Source organism: Lithobates pipiens, unplaced genomic scaffold, assembly GCF_037356315.1.
Source record: "Lithobates pipiens isolate NorthernLeopardFrog02 unplaced genomic scaffold, aLitPip1_a1.2 Scaffold_19, whole genome shotgun sequence".
Lineage (NCBI taxonomy): Eukaryota > Metazoa > Chordata > Amphibia > Anura > Ranidae > Lithobates > Lithobates pipiens.
This window is the reverse complement of record NW_027507764.1, coordinates 362604338-362628487: the sequence shown is the minus strand read 5'-3', so window position 1 is coordinate 362628487 and position 24150 is coordinate 362604338. Positions and strand designations below refer to the sequence as shown.

At 46.2% G+C, this 24150-nt stretch overlaps 1 protein-coding gene across 1 annotated transcript in view; it reads left to right on the top strand.

The window, feature by feature from the left end:
- The first annotated feature begins 21412 nt into the window (after positions 1–21412).
- DEK (DEK proto-oncogene) overlaps positions 21413–24150 on the top strand; it is a 36567-nt gene continuing 33829 nt past the window's right edge. Inside the window, exon 1 of the mRNA XM_077492258.1 lies at positions 21413–21690. The gene's annotated coding sequence lies outside the window, so the exon portion shown is untranslated. The remainder of the gene's footprint in view (positions 21691–24150) is intronic.

Genomic DNA, 24150 nt, shown 5'->3' with positions numbered 1-24150 from the left:
AATGCTACCACCCTTGGCGATGAAATCAATACACGGTCTAAGGTCAATTAAATCTTATTTATTTCCCAAGGAAATAATACAGCGTGCATAAGGTATCAATAGAAGTTACAATAATACATAGCATACAATCACAGTGCAATATAAGCCTTATACTTATCGATCCTCATGACTGGGTCTCCTGATGGAATACAGAGACAGAGAGAGACCTCATGGTTGCAAAACCTTTTTGTTAAACATACCTCAGCCATACCACACCCCATAGCCCATCCTACCCTTTCCCGTAGACCAATCAGCGTCTCTGGGGCGTCTCCTCCCCCAGGCTAACAGTCCTGCCATACTTGGCCTCTGGGGGCAGTGTTTGCCCATGAATTGCAACTGCTCCGACTGGATTGCTATCTCGTGGCTTGATCTCGGACGCCCCACCAGCTGTCCCCTGTTCTTGCAGACAAGCCGGCGCCATATCATCTTTGAAGTTCAGTACATTCCAGGTGGGCTGAATAGAAACTCATTCTGCTATTCAAATTGTGTCACATTCCTTGCTTTCACACATATGAAACTGCCTGGCATCACTATGGCTGAGTTCGGCTGTACAAACAGCTGTGTAGATGTATAATAATAATTCCTGTCTGATTCCAACAATAACCCTTCCCTATGTTTTCCAAAAAGCTTAAAAATATATTTTTTGACTGGAGCTACACTTTAAAAATGTACCAGTTGAAAATTACAAACAGATTCAACTTAACACAACAAACCTACACAGTCCCTGTCTTGTTTGCACCGCCTGTATACTGCTGTTCTGAGTATATAGGGCCTGGGGGCCACACGCATTTCCTTTTTTTAATATGGGTACGGGGTTCCCCTTAATATGTGTACAAGACCCAAAGGGGCTGGTAATGGGCAGGGAGGGCTACCTATGCCATTTTCTCAATGATTTTCAACCATATTGCAGGAACCAGATATAACATTAAAACCGCAAGCAGTTTTAAATGATGTTATTTCCGTTAAATGTCATTTTGTGCAGGGACTGTTCTAAACACGGGAAACACGTGGCACTTCACAGGCATACTACAGACACCCCCCATGCACGATATTTAAAGGAATATTTAACTTTTTTTTTCACTTTAATCGTCATTAAAATCAGTGCTCCCGCCAAAACGGCCATTTTTAAAAACATTTTAGGCATTGACCCATGTCCCCTGGGGCAGGAGCCAGGTCCCCAAACCCTTTTTTGGGACAGCATCTTGCATATTAGCCGTTAAAATTAGCACTTTTCATTTTGAACGTTCGAGTCCCATAGATTTCAATGGGGTTCTAAAGTTCGTACGAATTTGGGGTCCGTTCGAAAGTTCTGGTGCAAACCGAACCGGGGGGTGTTCGGCTCATCCCTAGCTGCCAGCGCAGGCTGAGTCACTGAACCTGCCAGAGAAAAAGCGTTTTTTAATAGGAATTCCAACTTATTATCTGTTGGATCCCTAAGCATTTCAGCAAAGAAATGCTTATCTGGGTGATCCCACTCAGAATACATAAGCTTTTCCAGCAATGAATGGACAGGAAAAGTATGCACAGCTTGAGGAGGCTTTAACGAACCCAAACAAGTAGTGGGCTTATCAACCGACTCAGTTAAGGGTAGCATAAATGTGTAATGGACCATCTCAGTAAGAGATTGCACCATCAATCTTTCAGATTGTGAAGCTGATCCTTCCACATTTGACCACTCAGAAGAGGAGTCATCAGCCTCTTCACAGTCCCCTGAGAAAAATTCGTCTTCTTCTGACCCTAGTTCCTCAGTTTGAGGGTCCTGGGTAACGGACGGGGAGTTGACGCGTTTGGCTCACACTGGAATGTGATTAAAGCCACGGCCCTATCTTCCAAACCTATCATGGCTGAGGAAAAAACGTCTTCAGTAATATAGACAGGGGTTGCAGTCTTGAAAACAGTTGCAACATTGGCTCACTCTGACCAGCCACCTCAGATCTCTCAGGAGAGGATGAGATTGCAGAGATGAGTTTAGGCTTTTTGGAGCTTGAGGGAATCCCTTTTTTGGGGTGGTTCTACCTCCCCTTCTGACCATAGCCCGATGCACAAAATGCAGAGGTACTACCAGAAGAAATTGCACCCACTGCTTGAGCAAATAGTCCAGCAACTGCCGCTGCGAATAGTGCTCAGCCTGGTGCTTTAGTAAATGTGCCAAGGGAATGCCTGTTTCACCACTTACATGCCCCCTTTTTGCTCTGGTGTCCCTCCATGAGCTTGCAGTCAGCCTAATGGAGCTTTTGAAGTGTACCCCCATGCTGGACATTGCTGTATGCCAATGTCGCTCTAAGCCACGCCCCTCCGTATTTCCACCACGCCCCACCTCCCGTGCAAACACGATCGGGAATCGCATGTGTGGGGGGGGGGGCGCGAGGAGGAGAGCTTGCAAAACTGCTGTGGAGAGGCAGTGGGGAACAGAGCGTCATCCACCGATTGTTCTAACTCCCCCCTCAATCCAGGGAGAGGGGGAGAACTTCTGTCCAGGTGGGGGTTGTTTTTGGAAAAAAATCCTGCCCAACATCTTACCGGAGGCCTGGGACTGCTAGCCAGAGGGAGATCTGCAGCTTCTGCTGAGAAAGCATGACCTGAGGAAAGCATGACAAGGTATGTGCTCTATACAGCCCCCAGTGGTGACTTTTAGGGATGACAACATTTACTTTTAAAGGAGACAATTCATAAGAGAATTTAAAATTCCTTGGAAAGCTCCACTTTCCTTTCCCGCCACAGGGTTTCCGTGATAAAACCAATTAGACCCAATCTTCACCCCTCACGGTGGGCTCTGTTAAAAAACCTTCAGGAACTGGGGCCCCTTTTTATCAGGGGATCCACACTCCTGGACCCGTAAAGCACCCAGCCAGGAAAACTTTATTGCTGAAAAAACCAAAGTGCTGGATCCCAGGGTCCAGCTCTCTAAAAAGAGAAGTGTTATGGGATAAACAACGTTTCTTCTGCCACGAGGCTCGGGTACCATTCAATTCGGCCTAAAAAGTCACTTTGAATGGATCCGGTCATATAGCTTGCCCCAGCAAGGAGAATTCCAGTGGAGCTCAGCATAGCACATCTTTACTCATGACCAACACCTAAGACGCTGGCGACAAAACTGAGCTACTCCCAGTAGTGGGAGGGGTTATATAGGGAGTGGACTTCCTGTCTTAAGGGTGTGCCAGTGTCCATCACCTGAAGGTGGCCTATAACCCACATAGTAACTACTATGGTTCTGTGTCCCGCGATGTACGATAAAGAAAAGACAACAAATGAGCTGGCCAACTTTCTCTAAAATTTAGTGCATTTTAGATATGTACATTTAGTGTATGCTGACATTTAGTGTATGCTGACATTTAGTGTATGAAAATCTGCTTCTTTGTCATTGACTAGATTTTCATAAAGATGGGATCAGGGCCAGTGCTACCACCACCTAGGGCACCCGGCCACTGGTGTTCCTACTCTCTTCTCTCTGCAGCAAGCAACTAAGTCCCAGCATCAGCAGTCAGCCGCCGCTCCGTTTCGCACATAGTGTCAGAGTCGCAGCGGCAGCAGAGGACTGTGTCTGTGTCCCGCCTCCCGAATTAATGGAAGCAAGCAAACATTCATTGATGGACACTGGTAGGTTGCATTGATGGTCACAGGAAGGCTGCATTGTTGGGCGCTGGTAGGCTGCATTGATGGGCGCTGGTAGGCTGCATTTGATAGGCGCTGGTGAGGCTGCATTTGATGGGTGCTTCTGAGGCTGCATTTGATGGGCGCTGGTGAGGCTGCATTTGATGGCCACTAGTGGGCTGAATTTGATGGGCGCTTCATTAAAAAGGTGGGGTATACATGGGCAGGGCAAATGGGTGGAGTCAGGAGTGGTGCCAAGGAGGGAGCCAAAATTAGGTTTCGCCTAGGGTGTCAAAAATCCTTGCCCCAGCCCTGGATTGTATAATTACTTCTTACACTTTATGAAAATCTGTGGCCACTTTGGGAAAAAGGGCCAAGTCTAACGTTAAGATAACTTTGTGAAGAAAAACTGTACAATATGGTCTGCAGCTGAAATACAATAGCTTAAATTTCACCAATTCTCCTTGCCGATACAAGTGAAACTAATAAAGCGGTCTTGAATGTAAGCATCTTAATCAGACACTCTTCCAAAGGTTCATATGGGTGAAGCAGAAAGCTCTTCAATAGTGATGGACGAACGTTTCGCCCGGCGGTCGTTTCGCGGCGAATTTCCGACATTCGCGGTCCGCACGTTCGAACGCCTTTTTCCGTCGTTCGCCGCGGCGGACTTACGTGTTTAATGTATACAAGAACTTTAACCTTTGGTGACACGTTTATCATGTGATACAGGACAGCCAATTGAGACATGACAGCACATGGACACTTGTACATTCCCCCTAACCTATAAATACACCCGATCCGGTGGCCATTTTACATTCTTTCTTCTGTTACGATAGGGACAGGTTCCTGTGTGGAGTAGGGAGAGATAAACCACTAGCTATTTGGTACACAAAAGTTCTTTTCAGGACTGGTATAGGTGTTAGGTGTTGATAGGTTTGCTGTGCTGCTGATTCTTGCAGCAGCCTGAGTGTCTTTTGTTAGTTTAGAGAAAGGGAAAGGACGGTGTATGCTACAGGGACAGCCAGATTAGTCTTTCATCATCATCATCATCATCATCATCATTAGCTGTTACTATCAAGGTCCACAAAAGAGCTGTTCCAGTAACCACTAATCGTTCTCTTTTTTTGCCAATTTGTATAGGGACAGGAAGGAAGCAGTGTTGTCAGGCAGTGAGGGTAATTTTAAAGACTTGCTGTTATTATTAGTTCCACAAAGGTTCTTTTCAGGACTGGTATCAGTGGTACAGTAATAGGCTTGTACATGTATAATATTCTTTCTTCCAAATATAGAAAGGATATTATACTTGACTGCTGCCCTTCTGCTGCAGTCTGCTAAACATTCACAACTCACTTGTTCCACAAAAGTTCTTATAAGGACTGGTAACTTGGTATAGGGTGCTACGGTACATAGGCTTGAGTGCGGTACAGTCTGCTGTTCTGTAAGGACCGCTATCGGTCCACAATAGATAGGGTTGACGTGCACCACTGCTGACCGCTGCCCTATACTGCAGCAGTCCTTCAGCGGTATAGGGACTGACGTACAGTCTGCTAATCACTAACACACAACCTGCTTGTTCCACAAAAGTTCTTATAAGGACTGGTAACTTGGTATAGGGTGCTACGGTACATAGGCTTGAGTGCGGTACAGTCTGCTGTTCTGTAAGGACCGCTATCGGTCCACAATAGATAGGGTTGACGTGCACCACTGCTGACCGCTGCCCTATACTGCAGCAGTCCTTCAGCGGTATAGGGACTGACGTACAGTCTGCTAAACACTAATACACAACCTGCTTGGTCCACAAAAGTTCTTATAAGGACTGGTAACTTGGTATAGGGTGCTACGGTACATAGGCTTGAGTGCGGTACAGTCTGCTGTTCTGTAAGGACCGCTATCGGTCCACAATAGATAGGGTTGACGTGCACCACTGCTGACCGCTGCCCTATACTGCAGCAGTCCTTCAGCGGTATAGGGACTGACGTACAGTCTGCTAATCACTAACACACAACCTGCTTGTTCCACAAAAGTTCTTATAAGGACTGGTAACTTGGTATAGGGTGCTACGGTACATAGGCTTGAGTGCGGTACAGTCTGCTGTTCTGTAAGGACCGCTATCGGTCCACAATAGATAGGGTTGACGTGCACCACTGCTGACCGCTGCCCTATACTGCAGCAGTCCTTCAGCGGTATAGGGACTGACGTACAGTCTGCTAAACACTAATACACAACCTGCTTGGTCCACAAAAGTTCTTATAAGGACTGGTAACTTGGTATAGGGTGCTACGGTACATAGGCTTGAGTGCGGTACAGTCTGCTGTTCTGTAAGGACCGCTATCGGTCCACAATAGATAGGGTTGACGTGCACCACTGCTGACCGCTGCCCTATACTGCAGCAGTCCTTCAGCGGTATAGGGACTGACGTACAGTCTGCTAATCACTAACACACAACCTGCTTGTTCCACAAAAGTTCTTATAAGGACTGGTAACTTGGTATAGGGTGCTACGGTACATAGGCTTGAGTGCGGTACAGTCTGCTGTTCTGTAAGGACCGCTATCGGTCCACAATAGATAGGGTTGACGTGCACCACTGCTGACCGCTGCCCTATACTGCAGCAGTCCTTCAGCGGTATAGGGACTGACGTACAGTCTGCTAAACACTAATACACAACCTGCTTGGTCCACAAAAGTTCTTATAAGGACTGGTAACTTGGTATAGGGTGCTACGGTACATAGGCTTGAGTGTGGTACAGTCTGCTGTTCTGTAAGGACCGCTATAGGTCCACAATAGATAGGGTTGACGTGCACCACTGCTGACCGCTCACCTATACTGCAGCAGTCCTTCAGCGGTATAGGGACTGACGTACAGTCTGCTAATCACTAACACACAACCTGCTTGTTCCACAAAAGTTCTTATAAGGACTGGTAACTTGGTATAGGGTGCTACGGTACATAGGCTTGAGTGCGGTACAGTCTGCTGTTCTGTAAGGACCGCTATCGGTCCACAATAGATAGGGTTGACGTGCACCACTGCTGACCGCTGCCCTATACTGCAGCAGTCCTTCAGCGGTATAGGGACTGACGTACAGTCTGCTAAACACTAATACACAACCTGCTTGGTCCACAAAAGTTCTTATAAGGACTGGTAACTTGGTATAGGGTGCTACGGTACATAGGCTTGAGTGCGGTACAGTCTGCTGTTCTGTAAGGACCGCTATCGGTCCACAATAGATAGGGTTGACGTGCACCACTGCTGACCGCTGCCCTATACTGCAGCAGTCCTTCAGCGGTATAGGGACTGACGTACAGTCTGCTAAACACTAATACACAACCTGCTTGGTCCACAAAAGTTCTTATAAGGACTGGTAACTTGGTATAGGGTGCTACGGTACATAGGCTTGAGTGCGGTACAGTCTGCTGTTCTGTAAGGACCGCTATCGGTCCACAATAGATAGGGTTGACGTGCACCACTGCTGACCGCTGCCCTATACTGCAGCAGTCCTTCATCGGTATAGGGACTAAGAGTTTTGTCACAGGGTCATTTAAAAAATGACAGGCAGAGGAAGAGGCAGGCCCTTCCGCAGGGGTGGTAGGGGTAGGGCAGGAGCAACAGGCTTGAGCCAAAGTGGGAAGTTGCAGAAGGTGCGTTCAATTACTTTAAAGGATGCACCAGACTTGGTTGAGTGGCTCGCTCAGCCTTACTCTTCTGCACCCTCCTCATCCTCTCGATCTGCACCCTCTTCTTCACTCTCTGCTATGTGCACCCCCAAAGACACTACCACCAACAACACGACCACCACCACCACCACCACATACCTTCCGCTTGAGTCACTGGAATTATTTTCCGATCCATATCAAGAGGACATTTCTGATGCGCAGCCACTCTTGGTATTGGATCAGGAAGAGGAGGTAGCAACAAGCGCTACTCAGCAGTCTGACGCCAGTACCCAGATCAGCCCAAGGAGGAGGTTGGTCCCCGGTGTTGCTGCCTACTCCGAGATCTCTACTTATAGCGGTGGGGAAGGTGACGTTGATGATGACGTGTCTAGTGATGTCACGTGGGTGCCCACAAGAGAGGAAGAGGAGGGGAGTTCAGAGGGAGATATGGACCAGCAGATAGGGAGGAGAAGCAGCAATGACTTACATTGCACAGCAGGGACAAAGCAGACTGCAAATGTATCAGGAGCGAGTCATCGACCATGTACGGTCACATCTGGCGCTCCCAGGACACCGGCACATGGCTCCGCAGTGTGGGCTTTTTTTAACGTGTCCGCTGCTGACAATAGCGTTGCCATCTGCAATCTTTGCAGTCAACGCGTTAGTCGCGGTAAGCCCAATACTCACCTAGGGACGACCGCCTTAAGAAGGCACATGAGCAGCCATCACCGAGCCCAGTGGGAGCAACGGAACACACAAAGCCACACTGCAGGCTCTCACCGTCCAGCCTCGTCTTCTACTTCTCCTTCTCCTCTCTCCTCACAATTGTCCTCCACTCCACCTTCCATCACGCCAAGCTCACATTTTTCTGCAAAAAGGCAGGCTTCCGTGGGCCTAATGTTTGAGCGTAAAAAAATGATGACGCCGGATAACCCTCTTGCCCAACGGTTGGCGGCTGGCTTGTCAGAACTCATAGCCCGCCAACTACTGCCATATAAACTGGTGGACTCGGAGGCCTTTCGCAAATTTGTGGCCATTGGAACACCACAATGGAAGGTCCCAGGAAGGAAGTATTTCTCAGAGAAGGGCATCCCAGAGCTATATGGCCATGTTCAGCGGCAAGTGAATGTATCTCTGGCACACAGTGTCGGTGCCAAGATACATCTGACCACAGACACGTGGTCTAGCAAACACGGGCAGGGAAGGTATATCAGTTTTACTGCCCACTGGGTGAACCTTCTGACGGCCGTCAAGCATGTAACCCGTGGCACCCGTGTAGATTTGGTTTTACCGCCACGGATTGCATGCAGGCCTGACTCTTCTTCTCCTCCTCCTACTCCATCCTCCTCCCTCTCCTCCTCAGCTGCCTCCTCCTTTTCCGCTGCTAGCGTCTCTTCCACTGCACCGCCCAAGCTCCCCAGAACCTATTCCACATGCCAGGTGAGACGTTGCCATGCCGTGCTGCGTCTGTTGTGCCTGGAAGCAAAGAGCCACACTGGCCCGGCACTCCTTTCAGCTTTGCGTTCACAGGCAGATGAGTGGCTAACACCGCTCAATTTGACAGTTGGTAAAGTGGTGTGTGACAACGGTGCCAATCTGCTTAGCGCATTGAAACAGGGCAAAATCACGCACGTGCCGTGCATGGCACACGTCTTAAACTTGGTCGTGCAGCGATTCCTTGTCAAATACCCTGGGGTCCAGGACATCTTGCGGCAGGCAAGGAAAATCTCGGCCCATTTCAGAAGATCTTACACGGCCATGGCTCGCCTTGCTGACATTCAGCGGCGACACCATCTGCCGGTCAGACGTCTTATTTGCGATTGCCCGACGCGATGGAACTCAACCTTCTATATGCTTGATAGGCTGCTCCAGCAGAAACGTGCAGTTAACGTCTACCTGTATGAACTCTGCGAAAGAAACGGTTCTGGGGAGCTGGGTTTTTTTTCACCGCGCCAGTGGCTGCTCATGCGCGACACATGCAGACTTCTGCGGCCATTTGAGGAGATCACCAAACTGGTCAGTCGCAGCCATGGCGCCATCAGTGACATGGTACCTTATGCCTTCTTTCTGGAGCGTGCATTGCGTCGTGTCATTGATCAGGCTGTGGAGGAGCAGGAGCGGGAAGATGAGGAAGTCGCAATGCTGGATGAATTCCCAGGGGGGGCTACTCTATCTGAGACAAGTCAACAACAGGAGTCTGATGAGGAGTCAGAGGAGGATGGTGCCGGGGCGGATGAGCAGGAGCAAGAAGAGCATGCTTTAAACCTTTCTGGGATCCCTGTTGTGCGAGGATGGGGAGAGGAGAATGAAGAGGACGACATTATCCTGGATGATGAGCAGGAGCCAGGCCACCACACCGCTTCCACTTTAGTGCAAATGGGGGCCTTCATGCTCCAGTGTTTTAATAGGGACCCCCGTATAAAAAGCATGAGGGTCAAGGACCAGTACTGGGTGGCAACGTACTTAGACCCCCGGTACAAACACAAAATGGCGGAAATGTTACCGCCGTCGCAGAGGGCTGTCAGAATGCAGCACTTCCAGGCCTTGCTTCGAGAAATGCTGCATTCTGCTTTTGCGTGCGCTGGCAGAGGAGCAATTCCCACTCCCAGAGAAGGATTTGCGGGTACCAATCCAACAGCGCCTGCAAGAAGAGGCCGGTTTGAAGATGTGTTGGTGACTTCGGATATGAGGTCATTCTTTCAGCCGACCCATCGACAGGTGTCATCCGGATCCAGCATCAGGGAACGCCTAGACCGTCAGGTGTCCGACTACATTGGGTTAACGGCCGATGTGGACGCTCTGAGGAGTGATGAACCCCTAGACTACTGGGTGGGCAGGCTTGACCTCTGGCCAGAGCTTGCCCAATTTGCAATCGAACTGTTGGCTTGCCCCTCATCCAGTGTCCTGTCCGAAAGGACGTTCAGCGCAGCAGGGGGGATTGTGACCGATAAGCGTACTCGCCTAGCTCACCACAGTGTTAACTACCTCACATTTCTAAAAATGAATGAGGCATGGATCTCGGAGGAATTCAACACATGTGACCAGTAGACCATGTATATGTCTATAAACTATTTTTTTAATCAAGCACACAGACCTTCTTAATTCATTTGGCTCACTTCCTTGACCCAAAAAAGCACACCGTACTATATGCCCCTACCCTCCTCTTTGAAGAGGTTGAGCGGTGTCATATTTCTACTGGGGCTGCTTATGATATCCCTGTGCTGTGCTGACTTCCTCCTGGGGGTTCTTATTATGAAGGGATCACACTATCCCTGTGCTGTGCTGACTTCCTCCTGGGGGTTCTTATTATGAGGGGATCACACCATCCCTGTGCTGTGCTGACTTCCTCCTGGGGCTGCTTACGGTGCTGCTGTCAGTGCTGTATGTCACGGTGCTGCTGTCAGCGCTGTATGTCACGGTGCTGCTGTCAGCGCTGTATGTCACGGTGCTGCTGTCAGCGCTGTATGTCACGGTGCTGCTGTCAGCGCTGTATGTCACGGTGCTGCTGTCAGCGCTGTATGTCACGGTGCTGCTGTCAGTGCTCTGTATTACGGTGCTGCTGTCAGATGCCTCTATCACGGTGCATGTGTCATTCCGGTATGTCACGCTGCTGGTGATCATCTCCTGCACCCTCTTCTTTGCCTACCCTGGTCCCTGACCTTCCCTCTCCTCCATTGCCTTCATTAGCTCCATAGTCCTGAATTGTTAGAACAATTTCCCAAATAAAATAAAAATGCTTGTAGTTATCGATCCCAAATTCACCTCATACATGTATTATGTCATTGTCCAGATGGTGGGACTACGTTTTACCCCCTAATAATTACCACGTGGCCGCAAATTCGACATGAAGGTTTGCAAAGTTCGCCTCCCATTGAAGTCAATGGGGCCCGCGGCGAACGTTCGGTTTCGCGAACGTTTGGGTCCGTTCGCATTTCGCTTTCGCGAAACGTCCCGTCGGAAGTTCGTCCATCACTACTCTTCAATACCATGGAAATATTCCACAGGGGTAATTTCTTTGACAAAAGCATCCTTTTCCATGCTATGAGGAATCTTTGATGAGAGGTTTATCTCCTAGGCTTATTTAGATAAAGTTAGGTAAATAAAGTCAATACATGAACTTGTCCGCTCCTTCCTGCAAAACGGCAGAACTGCAGGGATGACCAGTCCATCCAACTGGTCATTGGACCTACGCCAATACCAAAAATCTCCTCCAAATTTTCCTGTAAATGGCCGTAGTGGACTTTTTTCTGCTATCCACAATATTTTTAAGGTAAAGGTTTATTGAGATGTCACAAATTTGTACAACCAGACATTAACCTCTTCTGGACCGCCCACTGCACATATACTGCGGCAGGGTGGCCCGGCTGTGTGAAACAACGTACCTGTACGTTGTTTCCTGTTGTCGGCTATGGGCGCACGCACGCAGCACCGGAGCCATGCTCCCGCTGTGATTGGACACACCAGAAGCCAATCGGTGGGTCCAGCGGCCGATCGTTCGTAGGAGAGGCAGAATGGTGGTCAAACCAATTAAGTTTGACTTCACACTCTAGCTCCTTTTTAGTTGTCTTGCTGGCAGTTTGATCTGTAAGTACCCCGAGATCATGTGACACACCTGCTTTGTCTCACTTTATCTTTCACAAAGGTGAAGTGACTCACTTGGTATACAGGACAATGCTAGCCATCACTCTGTATCCTGGGGGACTTTAGGGAGATTCTATGTGCAATTACCAGTTCTTTTCCCATAGTGGCAGACCTGGCACAGTCGACCTCTTGAAGCCATGTCAGCTCTGCCACTTTCACCATATAGTTCTTAATGGGTTCTCCGACACTGTTTTCTATTGAAAGTCATTAACTGTTGGAATGGCTACTCATTTCTCTATAGTTAATTGTCACTCATGAAAACCTAGCTGCTAGCAATGCCGGGGAAGGAGTCTCTTCACCATGTTTCCCATAGAACTGCAGGGCTTTTGTAATGTAATTGTTATATTATGGAAATGGGGATTATCGAATCAAACTGTGATGGCTCCCTGGCTGCTGGACTATGGGTGTTAATGACCCATCCTGTTACTTAGGGGAGACCCTCTAGCTGCCATGCCCTGCCCCCTGTGGTGGGAGGTATCCTGCACAGGCTGACTCATGTGTTTATGTGCACTGTGTTGCCCTTCCCATATAGCCTTGAAAGTATTCCCCGGTCCTTCCGTTATTTTCCGCTACTAAGAGCTGGGTTTAAATAGTCACTTCTAGATATTTTTTGCCATTAATGAACTGTTACTTGTTTATAAGCTCAGGAGTGGATCCTCCTCACCACTCTTTTCATAAAGTTATGAGGGTATTGCTCTATACATGTTGTACTGTGAAAACTGACAATTTTGAAGACTCTTGGGAGACCCTCTGTTGCCACTGCTGTTTACTGGCCCCACTCCCTAGTGGGGTGGATCCTTAGGCTTAGGTTGCTTTTACAGTGGTTCGCTAGACGGGTTCCCTGATTTTCCTCCCGTTTTACGATACTAAGTGCTTGGTTTACACACTTTTTTTTGTTTATTGTTGTTTTTCTGACTACTATATCTCTGTTTCCAAAGTCAAGAACAGCATCTCTTCACCACAAGTTTTTTACAGAGCTGTGGTGTTCCTGTGAAAATGGTCGCTGGGGTAACGGGCTTGCAGTGACTCTCTAACTGCTGGTTTATGGGTGTCTTGGCTTTTTCCGATCCCACTACCTGGGAGTTCGAGGAGGCCCTCTGGCTGCCACAACAATTTGCCTTTATACTGGCCCTGTCCTCCTGCGGGACTGAGTCTGCAAAGGCAAACTCATGAGATCATGTGATTTGTAATTTTCAGTCAGTTACCCCAAATGTGCTCCCCAGCCTTTCCTTTTGCTACATGATATTTAGAACAGGGTATACAAGCCTGCCTCTGTTTAGTTTTCTGTCATTTAAAAACTCTCTGTCTAGTTACAAGGCTCCTCCATACCATGTTCTCCATAGCATTGCATGGTTGATGGTACATGCATTTTGTTTTACAGAATTGGGCGGTGTGGTGGAAGACATCAGTGGCTTCCTGGTTTTCCAGATGTTGAGTGCTCTAATTTTTACTGGTCCCCAGATGTTAGGGAAAGACCAGCTGATTGCAAAGGCATAATTCCCTTTACTTATCCTGTCTTCCTGTGGAATAGATCCTGCATAGGCAACCTTCTGTGGCCAAGAGAGATGCGACACTCTTATTTATAACTCCAAATGCTCTCTGCCCTGTCTTTTACAGTGAACATGGGCCAGGCTGTTTCTATTTTTGACAGATACAACAGTTTCTCTGACTCGGTTGATATGTGCACACGATCGGACTTTCCGACAACAAAACCATGGAATTTTGTTCGAACTGTGTTGGCTCAAACTTGTCTTGCATACACTCGATCACACAAATGTAGACTCTTTTACTTTTTGATATAACTTAATAAAAAGGATAGAAAACAATAAAATTTTAAGGAGCCCAACAGACACATCATCCCATCAGATGCAGTCACGTTTCAGCAGTGCCATTTTATTCAGGAAACTGCAGGAGACATAACCAGTAGTGGAGTTCCTCTATCTGAGCTATGTATGACTTGTTCTACCCAAACATTAACCACAAGGTAGATTTATAAACATCATGGTAGACAAGCGATTAAATCAAGCTCACAGCTGCAGCAGGCTTGTATACCGGATTTAAGAGCCGGCAAAGGACTTTCTAATTAAAGTGATTGTGCAGCTCTAGATCTACCACATCACTTTTACAGGGCTCTCAAAGATCCCTGATCCCCGCTGCGACTAATGGCCCCAGAAGCAACATGTATTAAATCATTTCCAGAATCACAACTGTCATTCTGTGAGGTAGTATAGCACAATCTGTCTCCATAAAAGTACCTGTCATCTACCCAATGCTATCACATAGGGGTCTTTTAGGCCCCTTGTTATGGCAATAAAGTAATAAAAAAAGTGTAAAATTTAAAAAAATGTTAAAGCACCTCTGCCATCCCCGCACACAGTCCTGATGAAAAGCACAGCGTAAGGTAAGCCCATGTATGTGAACATTAATTGCACCACACATAAGGTATTATTGTAAACATCAGCATAGGAGCTATAATTCTACAGCCACAGTTCACTCTAAACTGATGACCTATAAAGGTTTTCAGGCTGCATTCACACTTGTACATCTTGTCATGCAACTTTGGACATCAAAGTCGCATGTCAAGTCGTTCCTTGTTTCCCAATGATAACCATAAATGTGAGATTTAAAGTTGCAGCAACTTTAAAGTGGTTTTAAAACCCTGAAAAAAGCCTGTAGGACAAAGGCATAATGAGCTAGTATGCATTATTGCCCGGAGCTGAGATGACATCATGCCTGCGCATGCACGTGGGAGCTGGCGGTCACGGCAAGGCTACTAAAGAAACGGCACGAGCGAGCTGTTTCTTCAGTCCGCATGTGCCAACGACATCAACGCAAGCTTATATGGTAAATATCTTCTAAACAGTGCAGGTTTTGGGAGATATTTACAGTACCTACAGGTACAGCCTTATTATAGGCTTACCTGTAGGTATAAGTGGTGTAACTAGGTTTACAACCACTTTAACCCCTTGCCGCCGAGCGTACGCAGATGGTTATAACAGCTGTGGGCATCCCGGTACTGTTTTTTAGGACCGGCGATCGGCTTTCCAGTGATAACAACTGATGCAGCTAAAAGCCCTTCGGCTGTTATACCGGAGGAGCGGGAGGGGACGTCCCCCCTCCTGCCGCCTCCCGCCGATCAACAAACCACCACTTCTGGCAGCTAGGGACAGACTGGAATGAAGCCGTAAGTGGCTTCATTCCAGCCTCCTAATTGTAAACACGGAAGCGTCGTTGTGACGTCACTTCCCATTTACTCGGCTGCCAATGGCGCCGGTTTTAAAAAAATATACAGTATTCAGAATCGAAAACGGCGATCTGAATACTTTGAAGTGCAAAGGAGGGATTTGGGGTCTTTTAGACCCCCGATCCCTCCATAAAGAGTACCTGTCACCACATATTACTGTCACAAGGGATGTTTACATTCCTTGTGACAGCAATAAAAGTGATCAAAAATTTTTTTTTTTCAAAAACTATTTATAAATTTTCAAATAAATAAAATAAATAAGTAAAACATTTTTTAAAGCGTCCCTGTCGCTGCGAGCTCACGCAGCAAAGAAAACACATACGGAAGTCGTGCCCGCATATGTAAACGGTGTTCAAATCACACATGTGAGGTGTCGCCGCAATTGTCAGAGCGAGAGCAATAATTCTAGCACCAGACCTCCTCTGTAACTCTAAGCTGGTAACCGTAAAAAAAAAATTTAAGCGTCGCCTATGGAGATTTTTAGGTACCAAAGTTTGTCGTCATTCCACCAGTGCGTGCAATTATAAAGCATGACATGTTTGGTATCTCTTTACTCAGCATAACATCATCTTTCACATTATACCAAAAAATTGGGCTAGTTTTACTGTTTAGTTTTTTTCAAATTCATGAAAGTGTCCCTTTTCCCAAAAAGTTGTGTTTAAAACACTGCTGCACAAATACCGTGTGACATAAAATATTGCAACAATCGCCATTTTAATCTCTAGATTCTCTGCAAAAATATTATATATATATATATATATATATATATATATATATATATATATATATATATGGATTGGGGGTTCTAAGTAATTTTCTAGCAAAAAATACGGATTTTAACTTGTAAACACTAAATGTCAGAAATAGGCTTAGTCATGAAAGGGTTAAGTAGCTCATGAATTACTTTGGTCTTATGCAATTTGTGGGCCATAGACTTCAATGTGAACCCTCAAAAGTTGCATTAAAAGTTGTGCCTGAATTAGAGCTGCATGATTCTGTCCAAAATGAGAATCACGATTTTTTTTCTTAGAATAAAAAGATCACGATTCTCTCACGATTCTCGCGATGTAAAATCTTTCACATTATACAAAAAAAATGGACTAACTTTTCTGGTTAGTTTTTTATATTTTTATTTTAATTCATGAAAGTAATTTTTTCCCAAAAAAATGACATTTGAAAGACCGCTGCGCAAATACAGTGAGACATAAAAGATTACAACAACCCCCATTTTATTCTCTAGGGCAGGGATATGCAATTAGCGGACCTCCAGCTGTTGCAGAACTACAAGTCGAAAGAGGCATAGCAAGACTCTGACAGCCACAAGCATGACACCCAGAGGCAGAGGCATGATGGGACTTGTAGTTTTGCAACAGCTGGAGGTCCACTAATTGCATATCCCTGCTCTAGGGTGTCTACTAAAAAATTTATATAATGTTTGGGGGTTCTAAGTAATTTTCTAGCAAAAAAAAAAAAAAGATTTTAACTTGAAACCAACAAATGTCAGAAAAAGGTTTAGTGTTTAAGTTTAGTGGTTAAACTTTTTGGTAAACTTTTTTCACTTACACACAAAGTGTTCACAAATTGTTACAACGTTTATACATAAGTTCAACTGAAAAAGAATGTTTTGATTCTTGGCAGACTGCCCAGTTTTTCTCTTCCTTTCTTTTGATGGCTGTGGCTTCAGAAGACCAGAGAGAATTCTTTGCATACACAGAATTGTGAAACACTTTAGTCAAGATCACGATAACGATTCTTGACGATTAATTCTGCGGCTCTAGCCTGAATGTTATACAATGCAACAGTTGTCCATTATCACTGGTCAAAGCCAAAGTGGTATCCAAGTTGCATTCATCCAAAATTGTGTCAAAGTTGCACTCCAAAGTCGGGACAAAGTTGGAGTTTATCAGCCATTCCCTGCATGCCAAGGTTCTAAATATAATACTGAACTCTCCTTTCGGCGACACGTCCAATCACTGTCCAAATATTGCCACCTCAACATCTCCCAAATACGCCCCGTCCCAACCGATGACACAACAAGCTAGTTCACGCTCTGGTCAACTCTCGCCTCGACTACTGAAATTCCCCCCTCATTGGATTACCTTTACATAGGTTATCCCCCCTTCAGTACATCATGAATGCTGCTGCCAGACTCATCCACCTTATCAACTGTTCTGTGTCTAGTACCCCTCTCTGCCAATCCCTCCATTGGCTTCCGCTCACCCAACAAATTAAATTCAAAATACTAACAATAACTTACAAAGACATTCACAACTCTGCCCCCAGCTACATCACTAACCTGGTCTCAAAATATCAACCAAATTGTTCTCTTTGTTCCTCCCAAGACCTCCTGCTCTCTAGCTCACTTGTCACGTCCTCCCATGCTCACCTCCAGGACTTTTCCAGAGCCTCTCCCATCCTATGGAACTCCCTACCACAATCTGTCTGATTATCTTCTACTCTGCTTTTAGACAATCCCTGAAATCCCTCCTCTTCAGAGAAGCCTATTCTGCCTCCACCTAACAACTATACTTTTAGGGTACTTTCACACTGAAAGTACGGGCATTACCGGTAAAGCGCCACTAGTCTTAGCGCTTAGCGCTTTTTTTTTTTTACACAAAGTTGTCAATTTATAAGATATTTATAACACGTAGCATTTATATAGCAAAAATTACACCCCAAAACACATTCTGCTATTCCTCCTTAGTATGGTGATACCACATGTGTGAGACTTTTACACAGCCTGGCCACATACAGAAGCCCAACATTGAAGTAGTACCTTCAGGCATTCTAGGAGCATAAATTACACATTTAATTTCATTCCTACCTATCACACTTATGAAGGTCCTTGAGCACCAGGAAAATGGAATTACCCACAAAATTACTCCATTTTGGAAAGCAAACAACCTAACGTATATTCTATGAGGCATGGGCTGCAAATAGGTACTCGGGTACTCTGATGGGCTGGAAACAGGTACTTGGTTACTCTGATGGGTTGGTAACAGGTACTCGGGTACTTTGATGGGCTGGTGGCAGGTATTCGGGTACTCTGATGGGCAGGAGATAGGTACTCGGGTACTCTGATGGCCTGGTGACAGGTACTCAGGTACTCCGATGGCCTGGTGACAGGTACCTGGGTACTCTGAAAGCCTGGAGACAGGTACCTGGGTACTCTGATAGCCTGGAGACAGGTACTCGGGTAGTCTGATGGGCTGGTGACAGGTACTTGGGTACTCTGATGGGCTGTTGATTGGTACTTGGGTACTCTGATGGGTGGTGACAGGTACTCAGATGGGCTGTGACAGGTACTCAGGTGGGCTGACAGGTATTCAGGTAGGCTGTAACAGGTACTCAGATGGGCTGTGACAGGTACTCAGGTAGGCCGTAACAGGTACTCAGATGGGCTGTTACAAGTACTCAGATGAACTGTCACAGCTACTCAAATGGGCTGTGACAGGAGCTCAGGTACTTGTGCACTCAGATGAACTGTGACAGGTACTCAGATGGATTGTGACAGGTACTGGGGTACTCAGATGAACTGTGACAGGTACTCAGATGGACTGTGATAGGTACTCGGGTACTCAGATGGGCTGTGACAGGTCTTTAATGGGGGGGGGGGGGCAATCAGTGTGATTGGTGTACACTGTAAGCAGTAACGAGCTGTTACCGCAATCTCCTTCTCACACACGATCGGTGTGTGAGGAGAACCCGATAACATCTCGTTACCGCGGTTTGTTGACATTCTGTGACCGCAAGTGATTGGACATAGCCGGTCACGTGGTAAAGAACCAATTTCATTGGCTCTTTACTGCGATTGGGGTTGGGCTGTGTCAGGGTGACAAGCCTCATCCCCGCTCGCCGCTCTGTGCGCGCCATGCACAGTACATGTAACCGGCTGTGATTGGACACAGCCGGTCATGTTTTAAAGAGCCATTTGTTATTGGCTCTTTAAGCGGATCTGGGATGGGCTATGTCCGAGGGATACACCTCATCCCCGATCGCCGCGGGCCCCCAGGAGCGGCGAGAAGCCGAGGACATCATATGACACCCGCCCAGGATAGGAGATCCCATCTGCGGACGTAATATGACTATAGCCGGGTATTGAAGTGGTTACTTATGGTAATTGGCGATTTTGACAAATTGGTGGTTGGAAACAGCATTTGCAACCAAAAAGAGTCCGGTACAGGAAGATTGAGCTGTTTTGACAGCACAGAGGCTAACGAGGACAAAGTTGACGCCGCCTTGGAGGCAGCCATTTTGTTGGGTAGTATCTGAAAGGAGTAACAATCTCTGCTTACAATATCCTGCACTGGACTCTATTTGGTTGCCGGTGTTGTGTCCAACCACCAATTCATCAAAATCACCAATTACTGCTGGTTTAAAGAAACAAACACCCCAACATATATTCTATGAGCCATGGGCTGCAGATAGGTACTCTGGTACACTGATGGGCTAGAGACAGGTACTCGGTTGCTCTGATGGGCTGGTAACAGGTACTCAGTTACTCTGATGGGCTGGAGATAGGTACTTTGATGGCCTGGAGATAGGTACTTTGATGGCCTGGTGACAGGTACTCTGATGAGCTATAGATAAGTACTCGGGTACTCTGATGGGCTGGTGACTGGTACTCGGATGGGTGGTGACAGGTACCCGGTAACATTATAGCCGGTCAAGTGGAAAGAACCAATTTCATTGGCGCTTTACTGTAATGGGGGTTGGGCTGAGTCAGGGTGACAAGCCTCATCCCCTTATCGCCACACATGTGACTGGCTGTGATTGGACATAGCCGGTCACGTTGTAAAGAGCCATATGTTATTGGCTCTATACACGGATCTGGGATGGGATATGTCCAAGGGATACACTTCATCCCTGATTGCTGCGGGCCCCCATGAGCGGCGAAAAGCCGAGGACATTATATGACGCCCGCCCAGGATGGGAGATCCCATCTGCAGACGTCATATGACTATAGCCGGGTATTGAAGTGGTTAAACCCTTAGTAATTATCGATTTTGACTAATTAGTGGTTGAACACAACACTGGCAACCGAATAAAGTCCGGTACATGAAGATTGAGCAGTTTTGACAGCACAGCGACTAACAAGGACAAAGTGTCGCCGCCTTGGAGGCAGCCATTTTGTTGGGTAGTATCAGAGCGGAGTAACAATCTCTGCTCATAATATCTTGCAATGGACTCTATTTGGTTGCCGGTGCTGTGTCCAACCACCAATCCATCAAAACCTCCAATTACCGCTGGTTTAAAAAAAAAATCGTAAATTAAGTATTTGTAATTTCTGATGGGTTGGAGAATTTGACAGAACACCAGTGTTTCGCCAGATTTGGCGCCCCGTCAGAATGTGTAACGGAAGGGAGGTAACGTCACCATCTTGCTACACCCTGCACTCCTCCATAGTAAAGATAAACTGAGAAGAGGGAAACCAGACATCTTGCATTTTACACTTGTTGTTTAACAGTAAAGTGAGTTTTAATAGTGTAATTCAGTACTTACAACTCTGTCTGACTGGTTAGATGTTGAATTTTGAAAGCAGCGACAAGCCTGCAGTTCTCACAGGTTTGCTGCTAATCTGACAGGTCATGTTTTTTTTATTCAACTGCTAATCTGACAGGTCATGTTTTTTTTTTTAATTCAACAGCTAAACATTCATACATAGTTCCAAGTACTGTATTTTACTATATAAACTCACTTTACTGTTAAAAATAAGTGTAAAATGCAAAACGCCGGTGGGTGTAGCAAGATATTGCTTCCCGCCTTCTCAGTGTATCCTTACTATGTAGGAGTACGGGGCGTAGCAAGATGGATGTGACAGAACGTCACTTCCGTTACATAGTCTGACAGGTCGCCTAATCTGATCAAACACCGGCTATCTCTTGCTTGTTTTATAGGTCAATGACTGACAGCACGAGACCAAAGACAACCCATCCAGTCAGTATTCCGACGCAGAACTCTTCCTTACTTCCGGCTTCTCCTCATAGAACGGCTCGGTCTGCGGTATTATAACTTGAAGGCCGCTGACCAGAAAGAACTAATAACAGGCATTGTGGCGCCATTCTCTCCCCGTCCTTCCTGCGGACGAGGCCAGTGTCAGCCATTATGTAACCCTCGTCCTATTATGAATCAAGCCACGCCGCTTCCCGCATGTGTAACAAACGCCGAGAGCCCTTTCCCTCCCCTTCCGGCCTGTATTAGGGGCGTGTCTAGTTCACGCCCCCTTGTGCCTTTCCCAACAGGCTGCGGTCCCGCCCTCCCCCGGCACCTCCTCTGCTCTTGTGGTTGGTCGCCGTTTTCCCGCTTTGCCCGGACACCGCCATTTTAAATAAAAAATAAATAAATAAACTAGCAGCGGCGCTCGGTGAGCTCTTCTCCCGGACGGGATTATCTTTGTCGTTTATAGCGGTGACCGGGGCATTTCTTGTAGCCGGTCCTCTGCCTGTCTTTTCCCGCCAAGTGTGACAGACTTGTCCCAGACATCTTCCCGCTGCGCCATCTCCGCCGCCGGGCCGAGCACAGAGGTGAGTGGGCGCCATGCTGTCATGTATGTGTGGAGAGAGCCCTACAAGACGTGTGTGTGTCCATGTGTCTATCCTATTCCAGTATGGATCGGTGTGTGCTGCTTGTCAGTGCTGTGCCCATAGCTATACACACAGGTTTGTTGTCATTCCATTCTGGAAGCTCCTATATAAATCCCTCATAATACATCTCCTCCATTCCCCTACACAATGGATACAGAGCCCTAAAAATAGAATCCTTCACCAGAGAATCATTCTTATTTGTGTGTCCAATCAGAATCCTCCATCTTGTTCTGGTCTGATTTGAGCAGAGTGGGTGATGATTGGCTGCTCTGGGAATACAGTTCTATCATAGGGCTGTGTGTAGTGTGTGTGTCACTTGTCAGGCAGTGCAGTATCAGGTGCAGCCTGGAGATAACATTGGATTTCCCGCCTCTAGATGCCTGGGGAGCTGTCATTACTCCAGGGAATACAGCCCCTGATTGATTTCTGTGCACAGGCAGGTGCTGTGAATGGGAAAACAAGATTACTATATACACTAACATCTCAACATTTAAAGTAGATGAATACTTTGAATAACCTAGTGCTGAAATCTGAACTACTATTATACAGTATTTGTATAGCGCTTTACAACATTAAAGCAGACAGTACAAATACAATGCAATACAGGGGGGAATCAGAGCCCTGCACCTTTTAGAGCTTACAATCTAGAAGAGAGTGTCGAGTTATACAAAAGGGGTAATAGCTGTGGGGGATGAGCTAATGGGAGAAAATAGTGCAGTTAGATGGAGGCAGGATAGGCTTCTCTGAAAAGGAAAGTTTTCAGGGATCACGTAAAAGTGGACAAGTTCAAGGGTGTTGTCATCAGAGTGAGTAGAAGCCTGTACCCATTGCTTCAGGTTAGACTAAGAAGTTTAGAAGTAGCAGGAGTGTTTGTATTAGCAGGGATGTTGAAATCACGAGAAGGATTGTGGGAATTTCAGAAGAGAAAGTAAGGTAGCAAGGCAGAAAACTCATCAAGGAAAGGCGATAATGGTCCAGGGGGCCGGTAGATCACAGCAATTCTTAAGCTGGAGAGAATAGACTTATACAAATTAAAGTGATTGCAATCCTATAATATGGGAAGGGCAAATGAATGTGAGTGATACAATTGCTGCGCCCCCCCCCCCCCCCCCCCATGGGTCACAATATGGAGAGGACTACAGTCATTAAAAAATTTGGAAACTTTTTTTTTTTTAATTTTTTTATAAGTTGCAACAAGACATTAACACGTAAACGTTTAAAACAGTACTTCTCAACCAGGGTTCTGTGGCACCCTAGGGTTCCTCCAAAGGTTGCTAGGGGTGCCTTCAGCATTGGGCAATTTCTGCCTCTCGGATAAGTTCCCACTGACACTATTGATCTTTTTAGCTATCTGTAAGGAGGTAAGTCTTCCCAATGACCTCAAGTGCAAGGACCATTCTACCCACTGACCATCACACTATTGTATCAGGAGTTTTAGATTTCAAATTTTTAGCAGGGGTTCCCCAAGACCAGACTATTTCAAAGGTTCCTCCGTGTTGAAAAGGTTGAGGTTGAGTTGGTTTAAAATATGAGCTCTGGCCAGTTATGTACCACCATTCAATTCTACACTGATATAACCGTACAACAGTACATATTATCTATCTGAGATGCAAATACCCAACGCGTTTTGACGTGTGTGTGGTCAAAGTCCTCAGGTGATTAATTTGCTGTCAAAATATACAAACCTTGTTTATCGTCAATATAACTTTTTACAAACACAATCCCTCGTGTTTACAAGGAGAAATTGTGGAACCGCATAGTTGCCAATGAAAGGTACGCATGGACAATCTTCTGACCAGGGTTCCTTTAAAAAGTCAATCGATGATCCCGTGCATTTGTGACACACTCCAAGGGAGAGGCTCATGCCCCATGCAACTAACAAGGAGTCACACTAAGACCCCATTCACACCTGAGCGTTTTGTAGCTTGAAGCCTGAAGCTACAAAACGCTAGAGGGGGAAAAAAAAATCTATTCTCAATGGAGATGGTTCACATCTCCACTCCATGTCGTCTGAAGCAGAACGCCTGCAGCTCAAACAAGTTCCGGACCCTTTTTTGTCACTCGAATCGAGCAGATTTGGGCGTTTTTCTTTTAACATTGGTGACCTTTTGCCCTGCACAAAATCGCGGTTAAAAAAACGCAGCAAAATCGCGGTAAATTCATGGTGTTTTTTTTTTTTTTTGCTTGAAAACGCTACGCTCAGGTGTGAATGCAGCCTAAATGTAACCAATGAAGAAAGAGAGGAAAATCCCAATGAATGTCCAAAGAGATTCAATCCTTATATTATGGACTATAAATAAGTCATATTTTTTTTTGTTAAAAATCTATAGTATATTGTCATCGGTGTAATAAATAAATATTCGACTAGATAATTTTTTACAAGTATTGCTCAATTACTAA